The 27,872-nt window shown below is 45.7% G+C and overlaps 1 long non-coding RNA gene across 1 annotated transcript; it reads left to right on the top strand.

Moving 5' to 3' along the window:
- Window positions 1-229: 229 nt before the first annotated feature.
- Window positions 230-26,982, top strand: LOC130288829 (uncharacterized). Its single transcript, XR_008847458.1, has 3 exons — window positions 230-324; window positions 2,659-2,742; window positions 26,934-26,982. It is a non-coding gene; the product is annotated as an uncharacterized LOC130288829 (long non-coding RNA).
- The last annotated feature ends 890 nt before the right edge of the window (window positions 26,983-27,872 follow it).

Genomic DNA, 27,872 nt, shown 5'->3' with positions numbered 1-27,872 from the left:
AAACTATGATGATATCGACTTTTTTCAGCATATTTTTGAGTTTGTTGACTCACAATGACATGAATGGATTTTTCATAAATAGCCTAGCCCTGGAAGCTATGCTGTTTATGCAACTCCCAGACAGGGGCGTCACTAGGTCAACTCATTCGGGGCCCCTGCCCCGAATGCTAAGCCCTGGTGCCCCGAATGTCAGGGCCGTTTGATTTTATTTTATTTTTACTTTTTTTTACAGGGCCAGCATTGCCTATGCGCTGCGGCTAAAGCGTCACCGCGGTCTCCATCCTGGGCCTCCTACTGTTGCTGGGGACCTGTGTACTGGCAGAGGTAAGAGGCAGGTGGGGCTCAGGGCCAGTGGCGGATCCAGGGGGCAATTTTTTTTCTATATGGCACTGGGTTCAGGTGGCAATGTAAAAACTTAGGGGGCACAGGAAAGGAGACATTTAATGTGAGGGGCCTATGGGGACATTATATGTGAAGAGCACACGACAGAGGATCCCCTGTAATGTGTCTCTCACATATAATGCCCCCTGTGCTGTACCCCTCACATATATTGTGCCCATTACGTATAATGCCCCTTTGGGGCTGGACAGGGGGCATTATATGTGAGAGTCACATCACAGGGGGCATTTTATGTAAGGGCAACAGCACAGGGGGTATAATATGTGAGGGGCACATGATGAGAGTATTATATCAGGGGCACAGGGGGCATTATATGTTAGGGGAGCATGATAGGGGCATTATATGTATGGGGGCCCCATACATAAAATGCCCCCCATCATGTTCCCCTAACATATAATGCCCCCTGTGCTGTGTCCCTTACATATGCTCTCATCATGTGCCCCTCACATATAATGCCCCATGTGCTGTTGCCCTTACATATAATGCCCCCGTCATGCTCCCCTAACATACAATGCCCCTGGCTGTGCCCCTCATATAATGCTCTTATCATATGCCCTTCACATATAATGCCCCCTGTCCTGTGCCCCAACATATAATGCTCCCTGTAATGTGACCCTCACATATAATGCCCCATGTGCTGTGCCCTTTACATTTAATGCTCACATCATGTTCCCCTCACATATAATGCCCCCTGTGCTGTGCCCCATAATGGGGCACAGCACTGGGGGCATTAAATGTTAGGGGAGCATGATGGGGGCATTATATGTTAGGGGCACAGCACTGGGGGCATTATATGGGAGGGGAACATGATGGAGGCATTATATGATAGGGGAGCATGATGGGGGCATTATATGTATGGGGCACAGCACAGGGGGCATTATATGTTAGGGGAGCATGATGGGGGCATTATATGTATGGGGGCCCCATATATAAAATGCCCCCCGTCATGTTCCCCAACATATAATGCCCCCTGTGCTGTGTCCCTTACATATGCTCTCATCATGTGCCCCTCACATATAATGCCCCCTGTGCTGTTGCCCTTACATATAATGCCCCCGTCATGCTCCCCTAACATACAATGCCCCTGGCTGTGCCCCTCATATAATGCTCTCATCATATGCCCTTCACATATAATGCCCCCTGTCCTGTGCCCCAACATATAATGCTCCCTGTAATGTGACCCTCACATATAATGCCCCATGTGCTGTGCCCCTTACATATAATGCTCACATCATGTTCCCCTCACATATAATGCCCCCTGTGCTGTGCCCCATAATGGGGCACAGCACTGGGGGCATTATATGTTAGGGGAGCATGATGGGGGCATTATATGTTAGGGGCACAGCACTGGGGGCATTATATGGGAGGGGAACATGATGGGGGCATTATATGTTAGGGGAGCATGATGGGGGCATTATATGTATGGGGCACAGCACAGGGGGCATTATATGTTAGGGGAGCATGATGGGGGCATTATATGTATGGGGCACAGCACAGGGGGCATTATATGTTAGGGGAGAGGGAGCATGACGGGGGAATTATATGTAAGGGTCACAGCACAGGGGGCATTATATGTTAGGGGAGCATGATGGGGACATTATATGTATGGGGCACAGCACAGGGGTTATTATATGTTAGGGGAGAGGGGAGCATGACGGGGGCATTATATGTAAGGGTCACAGCACAGGGGGCATTATATGTTAGGGGAGCATGATGGGGGCATTATATGTAAGGGTCACAGCACAGGGGCATTATATGTTAGGGGAGAGGGGAGCATGACGGGGGCATTATATGTCAGGGGCACAGCACAGGAGGCATTCTATGTTAGGGGAGCATGATGGGGGCATTATATGTGAGTGGCTCAGCACAGGAGGCATATGTGAGGGACACAGGACAGAGGGCATTATTATTATCTGAGGGAAACAGGACAGACATTATTATTATGTGGGTGGTGCAGGACGTGTCAAAATTATTATATGTGGGGGACAAGATGGGGCATTATTACTATTTGTGAGGGGCACAGAATGTTTTGCATTTTAGAGGTATGATGTATATTATGAAGGAATTTCTTGGGTGTTACGATATTTATGGGCCACAATACATTACACTTTTGTATTCAGAGGGCGCAGTGTGTGGTAGTATTATATTCAGAGAGCGCAGTATGTACTAGTATTATATTCAGAGAGCACAGTGTGTGGCAGTGTTATATTCAGAGGTACAGTGTTTAGCTTTATTATAATAATTATTGTTTTCATATAGAGGATCAGAATTCACTGACAAATTAAGGAGCCATCTGGGCGTCATTTTCTGCAGAAAGAAGATTTAGCTGACAAAGTCACAGCGGTATGTACCATCTGAATTAGATAAGGACATACTATAGAGAAGACGTTACATGTGGTCACTGATATCATTGTACATTCTCCTCACTATGTCCCATCAGAGCTGTAGTCACTTGTAAGTTCTACAGTTATGATGAGTGAAACTACAACTCCCAGCATAACCTGCTTAGGTCATACTGGGAGCTGTAGTTTTAAAAGGTAAAAAAATCTTCTGCACCTTCCCATTCTGTGACAACTGGTATATTTGATTATCATACTGGAAATAATTTTCTGCAAAGTGCTACACCGCAGGCATCACAACAGGCTAAAAAATTACTTTCAGGGAAGAAGGGGTATGGGGTGACACCTTTTTTTGCCACATCGGGTGACACTAACCCTCGAGCTGGGATGGGCTGTGTAGACATGTGGCATCAGAATGGTCACAGAGTGATGGAGCCCAGGCACAGCCTGGCAAAGCAGTGCAAAGGAAGAGGAAGCTGGGAACACGGATGCCTTATGATATCTTACTTTCTCTTAGAAAGTGGGAGCCCATGGGGACCCGGAGCAGACTATGAAAAGGTTGGTCATGAATATTATGGGGCACTTTGGGGGGCACCATTTGTATCAGAGGGGGAAATATGGTTCAATAAGGAAGAAAAGGGGGACCATAGGTACTAGTTGGTGTGAGGGAGCGGGGCAAGGGGAGCATTATTTATATATACCCTTTTCAAGGTGTATTCTTTTATCGTAAAGTTTATATGGGGCAGTTTGAGAAAAATTATTTTGTATAGTAGGACATTATTTTATATGGGGCATTGTGGCTGCACTAAATGTGTTGCATTATTATATGGGAATACAGGATATACAACTTTTTCTGTCCACCAACACAAAATACTCTGGTTAGGCTAGGCTCTGGATCGGCCCCTGCTCAGGGCTTCTCTGTACCAATTACATTATCATATTAAACCTTCTCCTGTGGCCGTGCTATATCTCCTCACCATCCAGGCCTGGCTACATCAGCACTAGCTCTCCAGCTATCACCCAGCCTGCCCCACCATTCATCACCCTCCCCTGCCTGTGTCCATCTCATTCACCCTGGGTTACCCTCTGCATTGATCCTCCTCTAAACCAGTGTTTTCCAAACAGTGTGCCTCCAGCAGTAGCAAAACTACAACTCCTAGCATGCCCAGATAGCCAGAGGGCATGCTGAAAGTTGTAGTTTTGCAACAGCTTGAGGTACATTGGTTGGGGAACACTGCTTTAGAAGTTACAGACAGAGTAAAGATAGAAGTGGGGAGATGCAGATACACCCTGGTGTGTAAAGTACCATGTACCTGTACCTCCTCACCACCATCTTTACTCCATCTTTAACTTGTAAGACAGTGTTCCCCAACCAGGGTGCCAGAAGTAGCAAAACTAAAACTCTCAACATGCCCAGAGGCCCAATGACTGTCTGGGAATGCTGAGAGTTGTAGTTTTGCAACAGCTGGAGGCACCCTAGTTGGCGAATACTGGTATACAGTGTAGACACTAATGTAAATCCATGTACATACAGGGTAAGTAATGTCATTTCATACAGTGACCCCAACAGCAGAACAATGAGTGCAACTCTGGAGTATAATGCAGGATATAATTCAGGATCAGTACAGGATAAGTAATGTAATGTATGTACACAGTGACCTCACCAGCAGAATAGTGAGTACAGCTCTGGAGTATAATACAGGATATAACTCAGAACTACAGGATAAGTAATGTATGTACACAGTGACCTCACCAGCAGAATAGTGAGTACAGCTCTGGGGTATAATACAGGATATAACTCAGGATCAATACAGGATAAGTAATGTAATGTATGAACACAATGACCTTGCCAGGAGAATAATGAGTACAGCTCCAGCTTCTGCTGGTGAGGTCACTGTGTACATATATTACATTACTTATCCTGTACTGATCCTGAGTTATATCCTGTATTATACCCCAGAGCTGTACTCACTATTCTGCTGGTGAGGTCACTATGTACATACATTACTTATCCTGTACTGACCCTGAGTTATATCCTGTATTAGGGTGCATTCAGACAGGCAGATTTGTCAGAGGATCCGTAGCTGCGGATCCGCTGACAATAGCCCCTAAAATGTTGCCCTCTTTGTGCCTGTTAATAGCGGCAATCAGCCTCTACAAGCAGACACACTGAGATGTGTGAGTCGCAGTGTATTCACTCATCCTGCACATCGCGGCTGCTCCCCCTGGCAGCTGCGATGTGTGCGAGTATACTGCAGGGTGACTTGCACATTGCAGTGTGTCTGCTTGTAGCTGCGGATCCGCTGACAAATCCGCACATGTGAATGCACCCTTATACTCCAGAGTGGCCCCACCCATTGAGTGGCCCACCCCATTGCCCCTCCTCTTTTGTGGCTCCGCCCATGGCCTGTGCCCCAGATCTTTTGGAGTCCTAGCAACGCCCCTGCTCCCAGAGATACGTAAACTGCATAGCTACCAGTGCTCTGTCTCAAAATAATGTCAATGAAAGTTACGCAAATTGCTTAATACGGCTGACACAACTGTTTTCAGCTTTCTGACCATCTCAGGCGGAGATGCCTGGGAAGCCATCTTGTGTGTATGTGGGAAACCCCCTTTAAATAAAGCTAATGCAGGATAAATGAGTGAACCAGTTTTGTACCTCATGGCATCTGTGAATTAAACTGTATTTAGAAATTTTGAGATTGTGGGTTTTAACCCCTACAGGACCCATGATGTACCGGTACGTCATGAGTCTGCTCCCGGTCGGGCCCAGACTCTAACAACGGCCGAGACCCGTGGCTAATAGCGCGCAACACTGATTGCGGTGCCGTGCACTCTTAGCCCTTTAGACACGGTGTTCAAAGTTGAACGCCGCGTCTAAAGTGAAAGTAAATCATTGCCGGTTAGCTCAGGGGGCTGTTCGGGATGTCCGTGGCGAAATCACGGCATCCCAAACAGCTGTGACACAGCAGGAGGGTCCCTTACCTTGCCTCCTGGTGTCCGATTACCGAATGTCTGCTCAGTGCCTGAGATTCAGGTATGAGCAATCAAGCGGCAAAATCATTGATCAATGGTTTCCTATGAGAAACCATTGATCAATGTAAAAGATCCGTGTGTGCAGTGTTATAGCCCCCTATGGGAGCTGTAACACTGAAAAAAAAAAGTGAAAAAAAAGTGAATAAAGATCATTTAACCCCTTCCCTAATAAAAGTTTGAATCACACCCCTTTTCCCATAAAAAAAAAAAAAACAGTGTAAATAAAAATATGTGGTATCGCTGCGTGCGGAAATGTCCAAATTATAAAAATATATTGTTAATTAAACCACGTGGTCAATGGCGTATGTGCAAAAAAAAATTCCAAAGTCCAAAATAGTGTATTTTTGGTCACTTTTTATATCATGAAAAAATGAATAAAAATATGTCCTATGAATACAAAAATGGTACCGCTGAAAATTTTAGATCACGGTGCAAAAATGAGCCCTCATACCGCCCCAAACGCGGAAAAATAAAAAAAGTTATAGGGGTCAGAAGATGACAATTTTAAACGTATAAATTTTCCTGCATGTAGTTATGATTTTTTCCAGAAGTATGACAAAATCAAACCTATATACAGTGGGGATCAAAAGTTTGGGCACCCCAGGTAAAAATTTGTATTAATGTGCATAAAGAAGCCAAGGAAAGATGGAAAAATCTCCAAAAAGGCATCAAATTACAGATTAGACATTCTTATAATATGTCAACAAAAGTTAGATTTTATTTCCATCATTTACACTTTCAAAATAACAGAAAACAAAAAAAGTTTGGGCACTCTTCAGAGTTAATATCTTGTACTGCCCCCTTTGGCAAGTATCACAGCTTGTAAACACTTTTTGTAGCCAGCCAAGAGTCTTTCAATTCTTGTTTGCCCATTCTTCCTTACAAAAGTCTTCCAGTTCTTTGAGATTTCTGTCTGTCATGCACTGCTCTTTTAAGGTCTATCCATAGATTTTCAATTATGTTGAAGTCAGGAGATTGTGAAGGCCATGGCAAAACCTTCCGTTTATGCCTCTTGATGTAATCCCCTGTGGCTTTCGAGGTGTGTTTAGGATCATTATCCATTTGTAGTTGCCATCCTCTCTTTAACTTCAGCTTTTTCACAGATGGCATCAAGTTAGCATCCAAAATTTGCTGAAATGTTATTGAATCCATTTTTCCTTCTGCTCATGAGATGTTCCCTGTGCCACTGGCTGCAATACAACCCCAAAGCATGATTGATCCACCCCCATGCTTAACAGTTGGACAGAGGTTATTTTCATTAAATTCTGTTCCCCTTCTTCTCCAAATGTACCTTTGCTCATTCCGGCCAAAAAGTTCAATTTTAACCTCATCGGTCCACAGAACTTGTTTCCAAAAATGCATTAGGCTTGTCTATATGTTCATTTGCAAAGTTCAAAAACAGATTTTTGTTGTGAGGACGTAGAAGAGGTTTTCTTCTGATGACTCTTCCATGAAGACCATATTTGTACAAGTATCTCTTTATAGTGGTATATTGTACCACAAATCCAGTGTCTGCCAGATCTTTCTGGAGGGATTGTGCATTCAAACTTGGGTTTTGAATAGTTTTTCTCACAATTCTGCGAGCTGTTCTGTCTGATATTTTTCTTGGACTTCCAGATCTTGCTTTAACTTCCACTGTTCCTGGTGACTGCCATTTCTTAATTACATTCCGAACAGAGGGTATTGACATCTGAAAACGTTTTGCTATCTTCTTATAGCCTTCTCCAGCTTTGTGAGCGTCAACTATTTTCAGTTTCAGATTTCTAGACAACTGCTTAGAAGAACCCATGGTGCTGATTGTTGGGGCAAAAGGTCAGATGAGTCTGGGCATTTAAAACCTTTGAGATTGACATCGCCTGGTCTTCCCAGATGATGATTGAGAACAATCCATGACACTGGCAGGTCTCAGCTTTGCAAAGGGGGCAGTGCATGCTATAAATTCTGCAGGGTGCCCAAACTTTTGCAGACACCATTTTTTTGTTTTCTGTTATTTTGGAAGTGTAAATGATGGAAATAAAATCAAACTTTTGTTGACATATTATAAGAATGTCAAATCTGTAATTTGATGCCTTTTGGAGATTTTTCCATCTTTCCTTGGCTTCTTTATGCACATTAATACAATTTTTTACCTGGGGTACCCAATCTTTTGATCCCCATTGTAAGTAGGGTATAATTTTATTCTTATGGACCTATAGAATAAAGAGAAGGTGTCATTTTTACCTAAAAATGTACTGTGTAGAAACGAAAGCCCCCCCACATTTTTTTTTCAATTTTGTCTCACAATGTTTTTTTTTCAGTTTCGCCGTAGATTTATGGGTAAAATGACTGATGTCATTACAAAGTAGAATTGGTGGCGCAAAATATAAGCCATCATATGGATTTGTAGGTGCAAAATTTAAAGAGTTATGATTTTTTAAATGTAAGGAGGAAAAAACGAAATTGCAAAAATGGAAAAAACCTGGGTCCTTAAGGGGTTAATTACTTTGTGCCTCCTTGCATTTTGTCATAGCTTTTTCCTATTTAGGGCTAAGGCTGAGCCCTTATAGTTCTGCAGGATTCATAGTACTTTGAAAGCCATACTTTTTCTTAACATAGATGGTAACAATTCCTGCTAGTGATTATTCAGGCACAACAAATGGCCATACAGGCAATTTTTTTTCACCAACTGCATTGATAAATTATACCAATTTGCAGTATAGCACTTGTGACTATGTTGCACTGCAAAAGGACAGTGCCATTTGACCCATGTGGAAGCATCTTTACAATTATTTGTTCCTGTTTCTTACTAAAAAATGTATATTTGTAACTATCCCCTCCATTGCCCTTCAGTAGGACTAGGTACTTTTTACTGACTGTCATGTTTTCCCCTGCCCATTTGAGATTGTTTTATATGTTGTAAATATATTATGCAATAAATTATATTAAATTTATACCCTAACAACTTTTTTTTTTACCTAACTGACTTTATGAGTTGCAGTATGACAATGTGGCAACATAACGCAAGAGTCACTTCCCCTGGCTACAAAAGTGTTAGTCATTCTTAGGAGCTTAACACATCCCACACGTAATTCTTTTCAAAATGCCAACTTCCTGAGCTGGTACAGACAATCCCTGAGAGGGCTAGAGTTGTGAAACTGACACATTAATTCTAGCATGGCTTAAACATGTGGTTTATTTCCAAGCTATTTTACTAATATCTGCCCATGTTATCAAATAAAGAAAGATCCATGGGATATTTATGATACTTTGCATATGAGAGGAAATGGCGGAGATGGAACAGGGCATATGGAGGTATAGCGATGAGCAAGGTAAATAAAGACATGGATAATGGTAACTCACTGGTAAATAATTTATAGTGTGATTTTATTGTGATCATTTTCTGACGGTTTCTAGTCAAAAAATTGTCAAGAGCATTATTATGTTTGGATAAGATCATGTCTTTGTTCGTAATTTAGCGTTCATAACAGATCAGTGCATGGCTGAGTTTTGGTGGTGTAAAAATCTTTTTAATCTGGTCACCGGTGTGGTATGATGTAGCTATACAAGATTTTTATTCACCGAACCCATCCTGATCCTCCTCCTCCATCTCTCCCTGCCCTCTTGTATCTCGAAGCGAAACGGAAAATGGTTATTTCCTCCATGGTGAGCTAGGCTAGAGTGGCCAATGACTGAGCGGACAGGAATCGGTGATTGTAGCTCCAAGATCTAAATAAATGCTTGCTAGTGGTAAGACGGAAAGTAGGGGGTGGCTAAAAATCACCTGGCTTGTTGGAGTATAGGCTAAAATTGATGGTACGAGGATGTTAATGGAGTTCCAAAAGAGCAACAAATAACTGTTTGTTTGACCTGACACTCCAAATGGGGACAGTATCTAATGACATCATGTTAATCTGCGCAGATTTCTCAAAAATAAATGAAAAAGAAACAAGCATAAAATCTAAAATATCCCAGACTAGTTGAAAAAACAGCTTAGGACACTAAACATATTTGTAATAAAATCCAGGATTTGAAGGACAGAAAAAGACGGTGCAACAACCGTTCTTTGGGGTCGCAGGTGAGCCTGGATAAGTATGATCTATCAGCTCTCAGTACTTATCTTACTTATTCTGTTTAAAAAACACACTGTATTCCTGCTTAGAAACCACCACTAGGCGCCCCCATGGTCTGGCAAAAAATAGAGACAAATTTATATTTTATGTCGAGCAAGAGAAAAGAAGGACCTCCTTTTTTTTATAATAATGTGAAAATCTTGCTTAAAGGGGTACTTCGGTGGAATTTTTTTTTATGAATCAACTGGTGCCAGAAAGTTAAACAGATTTGTAAATCACTTCTGTTAAAAAATATTTACCCTTCCAGTACTTTTTAGCAGCTGTATGCTACAGAGGAAATTCTTTGCTTTTTGAATTTCTTTTTTGTCTTGTCCACAGTGCTCTCTGCTGACCCCTCTGTCTGTGTCAGCAACTCTCCAGAGCAGCATAGGTTTGCAATGGGGATTTTCTCCTGCTCTGGACAGTTCCTGATTTGGGCATCAGGTGTCAGCAGAGAGCACTGTGGACAAGACAAAAAAGAAATTCAAAAAGCAAAGAATTTCCTCTGTAGCATTCAGGCATTCAGCTGCTAAAAAGTACTGGAAGGGTAAAGATTTTTTAATAGAAGTAATTTGCAAATCTGTTTAACTTTCTGGCACCAGTTGATTTAAAAAAAAAATATATTATTTCCACGGGAGTACCCCTTTAATTCGCTTTTCAAAAAAAAACAACAAAAAAAAAACAGAGAGCTGCATTTAAAGAAGTAAAAATTAAGAATTGAATTCTTGTTAATTTTTCTAGCAAAATTGAGTAATTTTCAAAGACAATCTACTGTTTTTTTTTTGCTCTAAAAAAGGCATCAAATTGGTATGATGAAGAGGGATTTAAAATAGTTTTATGTGTATTTGGGCAGGGGTTGCGGGGGAATGGGGTTAGCTGGTGTTAGGGTGGAAAAGGAGGGGCAAGTAGTGATTAAGTGAGAGTCCCAGGCATGTCAGTGGGGTTGGAGGTAGGGGTCAAAAGGAAAGGGTTGGTGGATACTGATGGCGTTTAGGTTTTTCCCCCTCTCTCTAAGTCAGTGCTTCTCAATTATTTTCTGTCATGCTCCCCCTAGGAAGAAGAAAACATTTTGCGCCCCCCCCGTGCGACTGTAAATAGTATCATTTGTCTATAAAATTGTTATACGTACACCTCTGCATAACACTGTATCCTTATTAACATATATGAGGCTCTGTACACTGACAACAAGCAGGGCTCTGTACACTGACAACAAGCAGGGCTATGTACACTGAGGACAAGCAGAGCTCTGTACACTGACAACAAGCGGGGCTCTGTACACTGACAAAAAGCAGGGCTCTGTACACTGACAACAAGCGGGGCTCTGTACACTGACAACAAGCAGGGCTCTGTACACTGACAACAAGCAGGGCTCTTTACATGGAGGACAAGCAGGGATCTGTACCTGAGGACAAGCAGGGCCTGTACGAGAGAGAGCAGGGCGGCGGGCGCACTGCTCGGTGGCACAGTGAACTCCGACATGGTGGGCTGCTGCGCTTAGACGTGAGGTCACGTCACCCCGGTGATGTGACCTCACGTCTGAACGTAGCAGCGCGCCACGCCAGAGTTCAAAGCGCCTCTCCCAGGCAGCCACACTGTTTAAATGTCTCAATTCACAAAAAGTTATAATTAATGACTTCTCTACTTTAAGAATAAAGACCAATGCATGCAGTGCCTCACGTAACCCCAAAACAAACATGTTAAGTGACCATGAAGAAGCATGCTTTTCATGTGCTTTACTATATGGCACGCAATGCACAATTAGGAGCGGGAATACTTATACTTTCCATAGTGTTGTGTTTTGCTGTTACAGGGAACCCATGGGTAACCTAGCCTCTCACTGATAAGGGATTAAGTAAATATGTTTTTTGTAGAACTAGAGACACTTGTATAAGTGAAGTGAATGGAGGGTCAATAGTTCAAGACTGATGCTGTAAACCATTGGAAAAACTGCTGCCATTCAGCTAAGGCTTTAAAAACTTGTAAACTCGATTGTTAGCTTAAAGGGGTACCCCGCCCCTAGACATCTTATCCCCTATCCAAAGGGGATAGATCGCCGGGGTCCCGCTGCTGGGGACCCCCGGGATTGCGCTGCACAGTTCCAACTCCAACTCCGGAGTTTTCTGTACTTCCAGCTCCGACTCCGACTCCTCTATATTAATATGCGAATGTATTTTATACATTCCTTGAAGGAAAGAAAGACAACATACATATCATTAGCACAGGACTACTGGCTGGGAAGCCAACAGTCTACTGTATTGAACAGTTTGTGTGCTGATCTGCTGCTGAAGATAGGGCAGTGGGAGGATCCAGGAAGTGGCATTTATTATAAAACATGATTTCCCTAGTAGAATCCCATAGTCATGTTTAAAGGGGTACTCCGCCCCTAGACATCTTATCCCCTATCCAAAGGATAGGGGATAAGATGTCAGATCGTCGGGGTCCCGCTGCTGGGGACCTCCGGGATCGCCGCTGCGGCACCGTGCTTTCATTACTACAAAGAGCACGTTCGCTCCGCCCCTCGTGATATCACGGCCAGCCCCCTCAATATAAGTCTATGGGAGGGGGCGTGACAGTCATCATGCCCCCTGCCATAGACTTGCATTAAGGGGACGGGCCATGATGTCATGAGGGGCGGAGCCATGATGTCACGCTGCTCCGGCCCCTGTATCGCCCGTCATTAAGCACAGAGCGAACTTGCTCTGTGTAGTAATGAAAGCACGGGGCCTCAGCAGCGATCCCGGAGGTCCCCAGCAGCGGGACCCCGGTGATATGACATCTTATCCCCTATCCTTTGGATAGGGGATAAGATGTCTAGGGGCAGAGTACCCCTTTAAACATGACTATGGGATTCTACTAGGGAAATCATGTTTTATAATAAATGCCCCTTCCTGGATCCTCCCACTGCCCTATCTTCAGCAGCAGATCAGCACACAAACTGTTCAATACAGTAGACTGTTGGCTTCACAGCCAATAGTCCTGTGGTAATGATATGTATGTTGCCTTTCTTTCCTTCAAGGAATGTATAAAATACATTCGCATATTAATACAGAGGAGTCGGAGTTGGAAGTACAGAAAACTCCGGAGTCGGAACATTTATCTACCGACTCCACAGCCGTGCATCAGATATAGGAATTGTCTGGAATACCTTAAAACCATTTTTCTTTAAGACGAGAAGTTGGGGAGGGAATTTGATAGGTTAACAGGAAGGCAAAAATTAGAGAAAAGAATTCAAACAATTTATAGAACAGAAAATGCTAAATAAACTGTCACGATTCGGCTGGCTGGAGGTGGATCCTCTGTGCCAGAGAGGGATTGGCGTGGACCGTGCTGGTGGACCGGTTCTAAGTTGCTACTGGTATTCACCAGAGCCCGCCGCAAAGCGGGATGGTCTTGCAGCGGCGGTAGCAACCAGGTCGTATCCACCAGCAACGGCTCAACCTCTCTGACTGCTGAAGATAGGCGCGGTACAAGGGAGTAGACAAGAGCAAGGTCGGACGTAGCAGAAGGTCAGGGCAGGCAGCAAGGATCGTAGTCAGGGGCGCTGCGAATGAGAGAACGCTGCGAGCGCTCCGGGGAGGAGCGGGGACCCGGAGCGCTCGGCGTAACAGTACCCCCCCCCTTGGGTCTCCCCCTCTTTTTGGAGCCTGGGAACCTGAGGATAAGACTTTTGTCCAGGATGTTGTCCTCAGGTTCCCAGGATCTCTCCTCAGGGCCGCAATTCTCCCAGTCGACCAAGAAGACTCTTTTACCTCTGACCGTTTTGGATGCTAGAATCTCCTTCACAGAAAAGACGTCAGAAGATCCGGAAACTGGAGTGGGAGAAACAACTTAGGGAGAGAAGCGGTTAAGGATGAGTGGTTTAAGGAGAGAGACATGGAAGGCATTGGGAATACGGAGAGAAGGAGGAAGAAGGAGTTTGTAAGAGACAAGGTTGATCTGGCACTTGATTTTGAAAGGACCAAGATAGCGTGGTCCCAGTTTGTAACTGGGGACACGAAAGCGGACATATTTAGCGGAGAGCCATACCTTGTCTCCGGGAGCAAAAATGGGGGGAGTTCTTCTTTTTTTATCAGCAAATCTTTTCATCCGGGATGAAGCCTGTAAAAGAGAATTTTGGGTCTCTTTCCATATGGTGGAAAGATCACGAGTCACTTCATCCACAGCGGGCAAACCAGAGGGCAAGGGAGTAGGGAGGGGAGAAAGAGGGTGACGGCCGTACACCACGAAAAATGGGGATTTAGCAGAAGATTCGGAGACTCTGAAGTTGTATGAGAATTCGGCCCATGGTAGAAGATCTGCCCAGTCATCCTGGCGGGAGGAAACAAAATGCCGTAAATAGTCACCCAGGACCTGATTAACTCTTTCTACTTGCCCATTGGATTGGGGATGATAAGAAGAAGAGAAGTTTAATTTGATCTTGAGCTGTTTACAGAGGGCCCTCCAGAATTTAGACACGAATTGGACGCCTCTATCTGAGACGATATGCGTGGGCAAACCGTGAAGGCGAAAAATGTGTATAAAAAATTGCTTTGCCAACTGAGGCGCTGAAGGAAGACCAGGAAGAGGAATAAAATGTGCCATCTTGGAAAATCGATCAACGACCACCCAAACAACTGTGTTGCCACGGGATGAGGGCAAGTCCGTAATAAAGTCCATACCAATCTGTGACCAAGGCTGTTCAGGAACAGGCAGAGGATGAAGGAGACCAGCAGGCTTCTGGCGAGGAGTCTTATCCCGGGCACAGACAGTACAGGCCCACACGAAATCAATAACATCAGTCTCCAGAGTCGGCCACCAATAAAATCGAGAGATGAGTTGCAAGGATTTTTTGATGCCCACATGGCCTGCGAGGTGGGAGGAGTGTCCCCATTTGAGAATCCCGAGACGCTGGCGTGGAGAAACGAAGGTCTTCCCTGGAGGAGTTTGCCTGATGGAAGCTGGAGAAGTGGAGATCAGACAGTCCGGAGGAATGATGTGTTGCGGAGAGACCTCTACTTCAGAGGCATCAGAAGAACGTGAGAGGGCATCGGCCCTAATGTTCTTGTCAGCAGGGCGAAAATGGATTTCAAAGTTAAAACGGGCAAAGAACAACGACCACCTAGCCTGGCGAGGGTTCAATCGTTGGGCAGACTGGAGGTAGGAGAGATTTTTGTGATCAGTGTATATGATAACTGGAAATTTTGATCCCTCCAGCAGGTGCCTCCATTCCTCAAGCGCCAATTTAATGGCCAGTAGTTCTCGATCCCCGATGGAATAGTTTCTCTCCGCCGGGGAGAAGGTCCTAGAAAAAAAACCACAAGTCACAGCATGCCCGGAAGAATTTTTTTGTAGAAGGACAGCTCCAGCTCCCACTGAGGAGGCATCTACCTCCAATAGGAAGGGTTTAGATGGGTCAGGTCTGGAGAGCACGGGAGCGGAAGAAAAGGCAGACTTGAGATGTTTAAATGCGTCTTCCGCTTGGGGGGACCAGGACTTGGGATTGGCATTTTTCTTGGTTAAAGCCACGATAGGAGCCACAATAGTGGAAAAGTGTGGAATAAACTGTCTGTAATAATTGGCGAACCCCAAAAAATGTTGGATAGCACGGAGTCCGGAGGGGCGTGGCCAATCTAAGACGGCAGAGAGTTTATCTGGGTCCATTTGTAGTCCCTGGCCAGAGACCAAGTATCCTAGGAAAGGAAGAGATTGACATTCAAAGAGACATTTCTCCATTTTGGCATAAAGTTGATTGTCACGAAGTCTCTGAAGAACCATGCGGACATGCTGGCGGTGTTCTTCTAAGTTGGCAGAAAAATCAGAATATCGTCCAGATAAACCACAACACAGGAATATAGGAGATCACGAAAAATTTCATTAACAAAGTCTTGGAAGACGGCAGGGGCGTTGCATAGGCCAAAGGGCATGACCAGATACTCAAAGTGTCCATCTCTGGTGTTAAATGCGGTCTTCCATTCGTCCCCCTCCCTGATGCGGATGAGATTATAAGCACCTCTTAAGTCCAGTTTGGTAAAGATGTGGGCACCTTGTAAGCGATCAAAGAGTTCCGAGATAAGAGGTAAGGGGTAGCGGTTTTTTACCGTGATTTTATTAAGTCCGCGGTAATCAATACAAGGACGTAGGGAGCCATCTTTTTTGGACACAAAAAAAAATCCAGCTCCGGCAGGAGAGGAGGACTTGCGGATAAACCCCTTTTTTAAATTCTCCTGGATGTACTCCGACATGGCAAGAGTCTCTGGAGCAGACAGAGGATAGATTCTGCCCCGGGGTGGGGTAGTACCCGGGAGGAGGTCAATAGGACAGTCATAAGGCCTGTGAGGAGGCAAAGTCTCAGCTTGATTTTTGCAAAAAACGTCAGAATAGTCCATATAAGCCTTAGGAAGACCGGATACAGGGGGAACCACAGGGTCACGGCAAGGAGTACTGGGCACCGATTTAAGACAGTCCTTGTGACAAGAAGTACCCCAGTTCTTGATTTCTCCTGTGGACCAATCAAGGGTTGGGGAATGGCGTTGAAGCCACGGTAATCCAAGAAGAATTTCAGAAGTGCAGTTGGAGAGGACCAAAAATTCAATTTTTTCGTGATGAGGTCCGATGCACATTAGGATAGGTTCCGTGCGGTAACGCACGGTACAGTCCAATCTTTCATTGTTAACAGAATTGATGTAGAGGGGTCTGGCGAGACTGGACACCGGGATGTTGAACCTGTTGATGAGAGAGGCCAAAATAAAATTTCCTGCAGATCCGGAATCCAAGAAGGCCATAGTAGAGAAGGAGAAGGTAGAGGAAGATATCCGCACAGGCACAGTAAGGCGTGGAGAAGCAGAGTTGACATCAAGAACTGTCTCACCTTTGTGCGGAGTCAGCGTACGTTTTTCCAGGCGGGGAGGACGGATAGGACAATCCTTCAAGAAGTGTTCGGTACCGGCACAGTACAGGCACAGATTCTCCATGCGGCGTTGTGTCCTCTCTTGAGGTGTCAAGCGAGACCGGTCAACTTGCATAGCCTCCACGGCGGGAGGCACAGGAACGGATTGCAGAGGACCAGAGGAGAGAGGAGCCGGGGAGAAAAAACGCCTCGTGCGAACAAAGTCCATATCCTGGCGGAGCTCCTGACGCCTTTCAGAAAAACGCATGTCAATGCGGGTGGCCGGATGAATAAGTTCATGCAGGTTAGCAGGAATTTCTCGTGCAGCCAGCACATCTTTAATGTTGCTGGATAGGCCTTTTTTAAAGGTCGCGCAGAGGGCCTCATTATTCCAGGATAATTCGGAGGCAAGAGTACGGAATTGGATGGCGTACTCGCCAACAGAAGAATTACCCTGGACCAGGTTCAGCAGGGCAGTCTCAGCAGAAGAGGCTCGGGCAGGTTCCTCAGAGACACTTCGAATCTCCGTGAAGAAGGAGTGTACAGAGGCAGTGACGGGGTCATTGCGGTCCCAGAGCGGTGTGGCCCATGACAGAGCTTTCCCAGACAGAAGGCTGACTACGAAAGCCACCTTAGACCTTTCAGTAGGAAACTGGTCCGACATCATCTCCAAGTGCAGGGAACATTGCGAAAGAAAGCCAGGGCAAAACTTAGAGTCCCCATCAAATTTATCCGGCAAGGATAATCGTAGGCCGGAAGCGGCCACTCGCTGCGGAGGAGGTGCAGGAGCTGGCGGAGGAGATGATTGCTGAAGCTGTGGTAGTAGCTGCTGTAGCATCACGGTCAGTTGAGACAGCTGGTGGCCTTGTTGCGCTATCTGTTGCGACTGCTGGGCGACCACCGTGGTGAGGTCGGCGACAACTGGCAGTGGGACTTCAGCGGGATCCATGGCCGGATCTACTGTCACGATTCGGCTGGCTGGAGGTGGATCCTCTGTGCCAGAGAGGGATTGGCGTGGACCGTGCTGGTGGACCGGTTCTAAGTTGCTACTGGTATTCACCAGAGCCCGCCGCAAAGCGGGATGATCTTGCAGCGGCGGTAGCAACCAGGTCGTATCCACCAGCAACGGCTCAACCTCTCTGACTGCTGAAGATAGGCGCGGTACAAGGGAGTAGACAAGAGCAAGGTCGGACGTAGCAGAAGGTCAGGGCAGGCAGCAAGGATCGTAGTCAGGGGCAACGGCAGGAGGTCTGGAACACAGGCTAGGAACACACAAGGAAACGCTTTCACTGGCACAATGGCAACAAGATCCGGCGAGGGAGTGCAGGGGAAGTGAGGTATACATAGGGAGTGCACAGGTGAACACACTAATTAAGCCAGCTGCGCCAATCAGTGGCGCAGTGGCCCTTTAAATTGCAGAGACCCGGCGCGCGCGCGCCCTAAGGAGCGGGGCCGCGCGCGCTGGGACAAGACCGACGGAGAGCGAGTCAGGTACGGGAGCCGGGATGCGCATCGCGAGCGGGCGCCTCCCGCATCGCGAATCGCATCCCGGCTGAGAGAGGTATTGCAGCGCACCCGGTCAGCAGGTCTGACCGGGGCGCTGCAAATGCGAGGATGTTGCGAGCGCTCCGGGGAGGAGCGGGGACCCGGAGCGCTCGGCGTAACAGGCCTAAATAAAATTTCCTGCAGATCCGGAATCCAAGAAGGCCGTAGCAGAGAAGGAGAAGGTAGAGGAAGATATCCGCACAGGCACAGTAAGGCGTGGAGAAGCAGAGTAGACATCAAGAACTGTCTCATCTTTGTGCGGAGTCAGCATACGTCTTTCCAGGCGGGGAGGACGGATAGGACAATCTTTCAAGAAGTGTTCGGTACCGGCACAGTACAGGCATAGGTTCTCCATGCGGCGTCGTGTCCTCTCTTGAGGTGTCAAGCGAGACCGGTCCACTTGCATAGCCTCCACGGCGGGAGGCACAGGAACGGATTGCAGAGGACCAGAGGAGAGAGGAGCCGGGGAGAGAAACCGCCTCGTGCAAACAAATTCCATATCCTGGCGGAGCTCCTGACGCCTTTCGGAAAAACGCATGTCAATGCGGGTGGCAAGATGAATAAGTTCATGCAGGTTAGCAGGAATTTCTCGTGCGGCCAGCACATCTTTAATGTTGCTGGATAGGCCTTTTTTAAAGGTCGCGCAGAGGGCCTCATTATTCCAGGATAATTCGGAGGCAAGAGTACGGAATTGGATGGCGTACTCGCCAACAGAAGAATTACCCTGGACCAGGTTCAGCAGGGCAGTCTCAGCAGAAGAGGCTCGGGCAGGTTCCTCAAAGACACTTCGGATCTCCGTGAAGAAGGAGTGTACAGAGGCAGTGACGGGGTCATTGCGGTCCCAGAGCGGTGTGGCCCATGACAGAGCTTTCCCAGACAGAAGGCTGACTACGAAAGCCACCTTAGACCTTTCAGTTGGAAACTGGTCCGACATCATCTCCAAGTGCAGGGAACATTGCGAATGAAAGCCACGGCAAAACTTAGAGTCCCCATCAAATTTATCCGGCAAGGATAATCGTAAGCCGGAAGCGGCCACTCGCTGCGGAGGAGGTGCAGGAGCTGGCGGAGGAGATTGTTGCTGGAGCTGTGGTAATAGCTGCTGTAGCATCACGGTCAGTTGAGACAGCTGGTGACCTTGTTGCGCTATCTGTTGCGACTGCTGGGCGACCACCGTGGTGAGGTCGGCGACAACTGGCAGTGGGACTTCAGCGGGATCCATGGCCGGATCTACTGTCACGATTCGGCTGGCTGGAGGTGGATCCTCTGTGCCAGAGAGGGATTGGCGTGGACCGTGCTGGTGGACCGGTTCTAAGTTGCTACTGGTATTCACCAGAGCCCGCCGCAAAGCGGGATGGTCTTGCAGCGGCGGTAGCAACTAGGTCGTATCCACCAGCAACGGCTCAACCTCTCTGACTGCTGAAGATAGGCGCGGTACAAGGGAGTAGACAAGAGCAAGGTCGGACGTAGCAGAAGGTCAGGGCAGGCAGCAAGGATCATAGTCAGGGGCAACGGCAGGAGGTCTGGAACACAGGCTAGGAACACACAAGGGAACGCTTTCACTGGCACAATGGCAACAAGATCCGGCAAGGGAGTGCAGGGGAAGTGAGGTATAAGTAGGGAGTGCACAGGTGAGAATACTGATTAGGCCTGCTGCGCCAATCAGTGGCGCAGCGGCCCTTTAAATGGCAGAGACCCGGCGCGCGCGCGCCCTAAGGAGCGGGGCCGCGCGCGCCGGGACAACACAGACGGGGAACGGGTCAGGTACGGGAGCCGAGATGCGCATCGCGAGCGGGCGCGTCCCGCATCGCGAATCGCATCCCGGCTGGGAGTAATATCGCAGCGCACCCGGTCAGCAGGTCTGACCGGGGCGCTGCGAATGAGAGAACGCTGCGAGCGCTCCGGGGAGGAGCGGGGACCCGGAGCGCTCGGCGTAACATAAACTTTTCTGACATAAATATTTGATACATCAGAAAAGCATACCTTAATATTTGATACAGAAACCTTTGTTTGCAATTACAGAGATCAAATGTTTCCTGTAGTTCTGGACCAGGTTTGCACTCACTGCAGCAGGGATTTTGGCGCACTCCTCCATACAGACATTCTCCAGATTCTTCAGATTTCGGAGCTGTTGCTGGCCAATATGGACTCAGCTCCCTTCAAAGATTTTCTATTGGGTTAAGGTCTGGAGACTGGCTAGGCCACTCCAGGACCTTGATATGCTTCTTACAGAGCCATTCCTTAATTGCCCTGGCTGTGTGTTTCAGGTCGTTATCATGCTGGAAGACCCAGCCACGACCCATCTTCAATGCGATTCATGGCCCCAGGCATCCTCCCCTCAATATGGTGCAGTCATCCTGCCCCCTTTGCAGAAAAGCAGCCCCAAAGAATGATGTTTTCACCTCCATGCTTCACGGTTGGGATGGTGTTCTTGGGGTTGAACTCATCCTTCTTCTTCCACCAAACACGGTGAGTGGAGTTTAGACCAAAAAGCTCTATTTTTGTCTCAACAGACCACATGACCTTCTCCCATTCCTCCTTTGGATCATCCAGATGGTCATTGGACATGTGCTGGCTTGAGCAGGGGGACCTTGCGTGCGCTGCAGGATTTTAATCCATGACGGCGTAGTGTGTTACCAATGGTTTTCTTGGAGGCATGTGGTCTCAGCTCTCTTCAGGTAATTGACCAGGTCAAGCTGTGTAGTTCTGGGCTGATCCCTCACCTCCCTCATGATCATTGATGCCCCACGTGGTGAGATCTTGCATGGAGCCCCAGACCGAGGGAGATTGACCATCATCTTGAATTTCTTCCATTTTGTAAGAATTGCACCAACAATTGTTGCTTTTTCACCAAGCTGCTTGCCTATTGTCCTGTAGCCCATCCCATCCTTGTGCGGGTGCGGGTCTACAATTTTATTCCTGATGTCCTTACACAGCTCTCTGGTCTTGGTCATTGTGGAGAGGTTGAAGATGTAATTGAGTGTGTGGACAGGTGTCTTTTATACAGGTAACAAGTTCAAACAGGTGCAGTTAAAGGGGTACTCTGGCCCTAATACATCATATCCCCTATCCAAAGGATAGGGGATAAGATGTCTGGTCGCGGGGGCCCCGCCACTGGGGACCCCCCACAAGCTATCATTGCGCACCCACCTTTTTGAGCTCTCCGCAGCGCTGGAGGCTCCGAGTGTGTAGCGTGATGACCACGGGGCCGGAGTATCGTGACAGGTAATGTGAGGAGAACAGGAGGGCTTCTTAAGAATAAATAACATGTCTGTGAAAGCCGGAATTCTTACTGGTTGGCAGGTGATTAACCTGTTGGGGACGAAGGGCGTATGCATACGCCCTTGCGTCCTGGTACTTAAGGACGAAGGGCGTATCCATACGCCCGTGGGAATTTCGGCCCCCGCCGCGCGCCGGGCGGGGACCGGGCCGGGGTGACTGCTGATATCTATCAGCAGGCACCCCCCCATGTCGGCGATTGGCGCAAATCGCAAGTGAATTCACACTTGCGATTTGCGCCGATTCCGGGTCATTACGGGTCTATGGTGACCCGGTGACCCGGAATAGAAGGGGGATCACGGGTGTCTAAGACACCCACGATCCCCCTAAAGCGATAGGAGTGAGGTGGCAGAGTTGCCACCCCTCCTATCCCTGCTATTGGTGGTCTAGACGCGACCACCAATAGCAGATCTGGGGCGGAGGGGTTTACTTTCGTTTTCCCCGTCCTCCCCTCCCACAATAGGCGGGGCAGAATGGGGAAAACGAAGAGGAGCGGCGCCGGAGTCCACTTACCCCTCCGGAGACAGCGGAGCGTCGGGGATCGGCGGCGGCGACGGAGATCTGCGGCGGCGTGCGGCAGAAGAGGACGGCTCCCGGATGCGACGGAAGCCGGTGAGTAGTTGCCTAGCAACATCTAGAGGGCTACAGTCTGAGACCACTATAGTGGTCTCTAGACTGTAGCCCTCCAGATGTTGCAAAACTACAACTCCCAGCATGCCCAGACAGCTGTTTGCTGTGTGGGCATGCTGGAATTTGTAGTTTTGCAACAGCTGGAGGTCTGCAGTTTAGAGACCACTGCACAGTGATCTCTATACTGCCCTCTAGATCTTGCAAAACTACAACTCCCAGCATGCCCACACAGCTGTTTGCTGTCTGGGCATGCTGGGAGTTGTAGTTTTGCAACATCTGGAGGTCCACAGTTTGGAGATCACTGTTCAGTGGTCTCTAAATTGTAGCACTCCAGATGTTGCAAAACTACAAATTCCAGCATGCCCACACAGCAAACAGCTGTCTCGGCATGCTGGGAGTTGTAGTTACGTACCTCCAGCTGTTGCATAACTACATCTCCCAGCATGCCCTTCTGTGATCAGACATGCTGGGAATTGTAGTTTTGCAACAGCTGGAGGCACACTGGTTGGAAAATACTGAGTTAGGTAACAGAACCCAACTCAGTATTTTCCAACCAGTGTGCCTCCAGCTGTTTCAAAACTACAACTCCCAGCATGTACTGACAGACCGTGCATGCTGGGAGTTGTAGTTTTGCAACAGCTGGAGGCTCACTGGTTGGAAAATACTGAGTTAGGTAACAGAACCTAACTGAAGGTTTTCCAACCAGTGTGCCTCCAGCTGTTGCAAAACTACAACTCCCAGCATGTACTGACAGACCATGCATGCTGGGAGTTGTAGTTTTGCAACAGCTGGAGGCTCACTGGTTGGAAAATACTGAGTTAGGTAACTGAAACTAACTGAAGGTTTTCCAACCAGTGTGCCTCCAGCTGTTGCAAAACTACAACTCCCAGCATGTACTGACAGACCGTGCATGCTGGGAGTTGTAGTTTTGAAACAGCTGGAGGTTTGCCCCCCCCATGTGAACGTACAGGGTACATTCACATGGGCGGGTTTACAGCAAGTTTCCTGCTTCAAGTATGAGCTGCGGCAAATTTTTCGCCGCAGCGCAAATTCCTAGCGGGAAACTTACCGTAACCCGCCAGTGTGAATGTACCCTAAAAACACTACACTACCACATAATAAAGAGTAAAACACTACATAAACACTCCCTTACACTGTCCCCCCCAATAAAAATAAAAAACGTATTGTACAGCAGTGTTTCCAAAACGGAGCCTCCAGCTGTTGCAAAACAACAACTCCCAGCATTTCCGGACAGCCACTGATTGTCCAGGCATGCTGGGAGTTTAGAAACAGCTGGAGGCACCCTGTTTGGGAATCACTGGTGTAGAATACCCCTATGTCCACCCCTGTGCAATCCCTAATTTAGTCCTCAAATGCGCATGGTGCTCTCTCACTTTGGAGCCCTGTCGTATTTCAAGGAAACAGTTTAGGGCCACATATGGGGTATTTCCGTACTCGGGAGAAATTGCACTACAAATTTTGGGGGCTTTTTCTCCTTTTAACCCCTTATGAAAAGGAAAAGTTGGGGTCTACACCAGCCTGTTGGTGTAAAAAAAAAAAAATTTTACACTAACATGCTGGTGTTGCCCTTTACTTTTTATTTTCACAAGAGGTAAAAGGAAAAAAAGACCCCCAAAATTTGTAACGCAATTTCTGCTGAGTACAGAAATACCCCATATGTGGGCGTAAAATGCTCTGCGGGCGCACAACAAGGCTCAGGAGTGAGAGCGCACTATGTACATTTGAGGCCAAAATTGGTGATTTGCACAGGGGTGGCTGATTTTACAGCGGTTCTGACATAAATGCAAAACAATAAATACCCACATGTGACCCCATTTTGGAAACTACACCCCTCACGGAATGTAATAAGGGGTACAGTGAGCATTTACGCCCCACAGGTGTCTGACAGATTTTTGGAACAGTGGTCTGTGAAAATGAAAAATTAAATTTTTTTGTTTGCACAGCCCACTGTTCCAAAGATTTGTCAAGCGCCAGTGGGGTGTAAATGCTCACTGCACCCCTTATTACATTCCGTGAGGGGTGTAGTTTCCAAAATGGGGTCACATGTGGGGGGGTCCACTGTTCTGGCACCACGGGGGGCTTTGTAAATGCACATGGCCCAAACTTCCATTCCAAACAAATTATCTCTCTAAAAGCTCAATGGTGCTCCTTCTCTTCTGAGCATTGTAGTTCGCTCGCAGTGCACTTGACGTACACATATGGGGTATTTCCATACTCAGAAGAAATGGGGTTACAAATTTTGGGGGGCATTTTCTCCTATTACCGTTTGTAAAAAAGTAAAATTTGGGGAAAAACCAGCATTTTAGTGGAAAAATATTTTTTTTTCATTTACACATCCGACTTTAACAAAAAGTTGTCAAACACCTGTGGGGTGTTAAGGCTCACCGTACCCCTTGTTACGTTCCTTGAGGGGTGTCGTTTCCATAATAGTGTGCGATGTGGTTTTTTTTGCTGTCCTGGCACCATAGGGGCTTCCTAAATGGGACATGCCCCCCAAAAACCATTTCAGAAAAACTCACTCTTCTAAATCCCATTGTTGCTCCTTCGCTTCTGAGCCCTCTAGTGCACCCGCCGAACACTTTACATACACATATGAGGTATTTTCTTACTCCAGAGAAATTGGGTTACAAATTTTGAGAGGATTTTTTTCCTTTTACCCTTTGTAAAAATTCAAAAATTGGGTCTACAAGAACATGCCAGTGTGAAAAATGAAGATTTTGAATTTTCTTCTTCACTTTGCTGCTATTCCTGTGAAACACCTAAAGGGTTAACACACTTACTGATTGTCATTTTGAATACTTTGAGGGGTGCAGTTTTTATAATGGGGTCATTTATCGGGTATTTCTAACCAGAAGACCCTTCAAATCCACTTCAAACCTGAACTGGTCCCTGAAAAATTCCGATTTTGAAAATTTTGCGAAAAATTGGAAAATTGCTGCTGAACTTTGAAGCCCCCTGATGTCTTCCAAAAGTAAAAACTCGTCAATTTTATAATGCAAACATAAAGTAGACAAATTGTGTATGTGAATCAATACATAATTTATTTGGAATATCCATATTCCTTATAAGTAGAGAGCTTCAAAGTTAGAAAAATGCTAAATTTTCAAATTTTTCATGAAATTTTTGCATTTTTCACCTAGAAAGGATGCAAGTATCGCCAAAAATTTACCACTAACATAAAGTAGAATATGTCATGAAAAAACAATCTCGGAATCAAATTTATAAGTAAAAGCATTCCAGAGTTATTAATGCTTAACCCCTTAAGGACGCAGGACGTAAATGTACGTCCTGGTGAGGTGGTACTTAACGCACCAGGACGTACATTTATGTCCTAAGCATAACCGCGGGCATCGGAGCGATGCCCGTGTCATGCGCGGCTGATCCCGGCTGCTGATCGCAGCCAGGGACCCGCCGGCAATGGCCGACGCCCGCGATCTCGCGGGCGTCCGCCATTAACCCCTCAGGTGCCGGGATCAATACAGATCCCGGCATCTGCGGCGGTTCGCAATTTAAATGAACGATCGGATCGCCCGCAGCGCTGCTGCGGGGATCCGATCATTCATAACGCCGCACGGAGGTCCCCTCTCCTTCCTCCGTGCGGCTCCCGGCGTCTCCTGCTCTGGTCTGTGATCGAGCAGACCAGAGCAGGAGATGACCGATAATACTGATCTGTTCTATGTCCTATACATAGAACAGATCAGTATTAGCAATCATGGTATTGCTATGAATAGTCCCCTATGGGGACTATTCAAGTGTAAAAAAAAATGTAAAAAAATGTAAAAGTAAAAAAAAAGTGAAAAATCCCCTCCCCCAATAAAAAAGTAAAACATCCGTTTTTTCCTATTTTACCCCCAAAAAGCGTAAAAAACATTTTTTATAGACATATTTGGTATCGCCGCGTGCGTAAATGTCCGAACTATTAAAATAAAATGTTAATGATCCCGTACGGTGAACGGCGTGAACGAAAAAAAATTCCAAAAGTCCAAAATTCCTACTTTTTTTATACATTTTATTAAAAAAAAATTATAAAAAATGTATTAAAAGTTTTTTATATGCAAATGTGGTATAAAAAAAAAGTACAGATCATGGCGCAAAAAATGAGCCCCCATACCGCCACTTATACGAAAAAAAAAAAAAGTTAGAGGTCATCAAAATAAAGGGATTATAAACGTACTAATTTGGTTAAAAAGTTTGTGATTTTTTTTAAGCGCAACAATAATATAAAAGTATATAATAATGGGTATCATTTTAATCGTATTGACCCTCAGAATAAAGAACACACGTCACTTTTACCATAAATTGTACGGCGTGAAAACAAAACCTTCCAAAATTAGCAAAATTGCGTTTTTCGTTTTAATTTCCCCACAAAAATAGTGTTTTTTGGTTGCGCCATACATTTTATGATATAATGAGTGATGTCATTACAAAGGACAACTGGTCGCGCAAAAAACAAGCCCTCATACTAGTCTGTGGATGAAAATATAAAAGAGTTATGATTTTTAGAAGGCGAGGAGGAAAAAATGAAAACGTAAAAATTTAATTGTCTGAGTCCTTAAGGCCAAAATGGGTCCTTAAGGGGTTAAAGTGACAGTGGTCAGATTTGCAAAAAATGCTCCCGTCCTTAGGGTCATAATGAGCTCCGTCCCCAAGGGGTTAAATAGTTATGTCATGTAATAAAATGCAAATAAATTTTTTTTAAATCATACAATGTGATTTTCTGTATTTATGTTTTAGATTTCATCTCTCACAGTTGAAGAGTACCTATGAAAAAAATTACAGACATCTACATGTTTCGTAAGTAGGAAAACCTGCAAAATCAACAGTGTATCAAATACTCCCCACTGTATAAATCAGAAATTAATAGAAAGGATAAGGATATCGATTTATTTTTGGGAGATTAAATATCCCTACACTGACAGAGATCTAAAGAGAAAATATTAGCTAAACAATTACATTCCAGGAACTTGAGGCAGTGTTAAAGAGGTACTCTTTTAAATTACTTCTATTAAATAATCTTAACCCTTCCAGTACTTATCAGCTGCTGTATGCTCCACAGGAAGTTCTTTTCTTTTTAAATTTCTTTTTTAGTCTGACCACAGTGCTCTCTGCTGACACTCTTTTTTTATTATAAAAGTACAAAACTTATACAAAAACACAAAACAAGCTTAACCAGCTATAACATAAATAACAAATATACTGGTACCAAAGAACTAAAACAAAACCCTGCCTAACCGGCCAGCCCAGCTTTACAAAAACCTAAAATATGTCAACCCACCTAACCGAACCAAACAACACACTCACACGCATACCAAAAATGAACATAAAAATAGCAACTTGGCTTATCAAAATATGAAAATAAAATTTAGCACTACTTGGCTACAACTCAAAACCATCCATATTCGGGAAACACAACAAGAAAAAAAAAAAAAAAAAAAAAAAAGCTCAAATAAACAACGTAACAACATAATAAACTCAAATAAACCACGTAACATAATAACTGGTCCGACTGCCATAGCTACTGTAATTTTGCAATATGAAAAGAAAAAACAAAAACAAAAATAAAAAATGATGATATACATATATATATATATATTTATATACACATACATACACATATACATACACATAAACAATATACATACGAAATCACATGAACATAATAATATAGTATTT

Source organism: Hyla sarda, chromosome 1 (genome assembly GCF_029499605.1).
Source record: "Hyla sarda isolate aHylSar1 chromosome 1, aHylSar1.hap1, whole genome shotgun sequence".
NCBI lineage: Eukaryota > Metazoa > Chordata > Amphibia > Anura > Hylidae > Hyla > Hyla sarda.
This window is presented reverse-complemented; position numbering and strand designations above follow the sequence as displayed.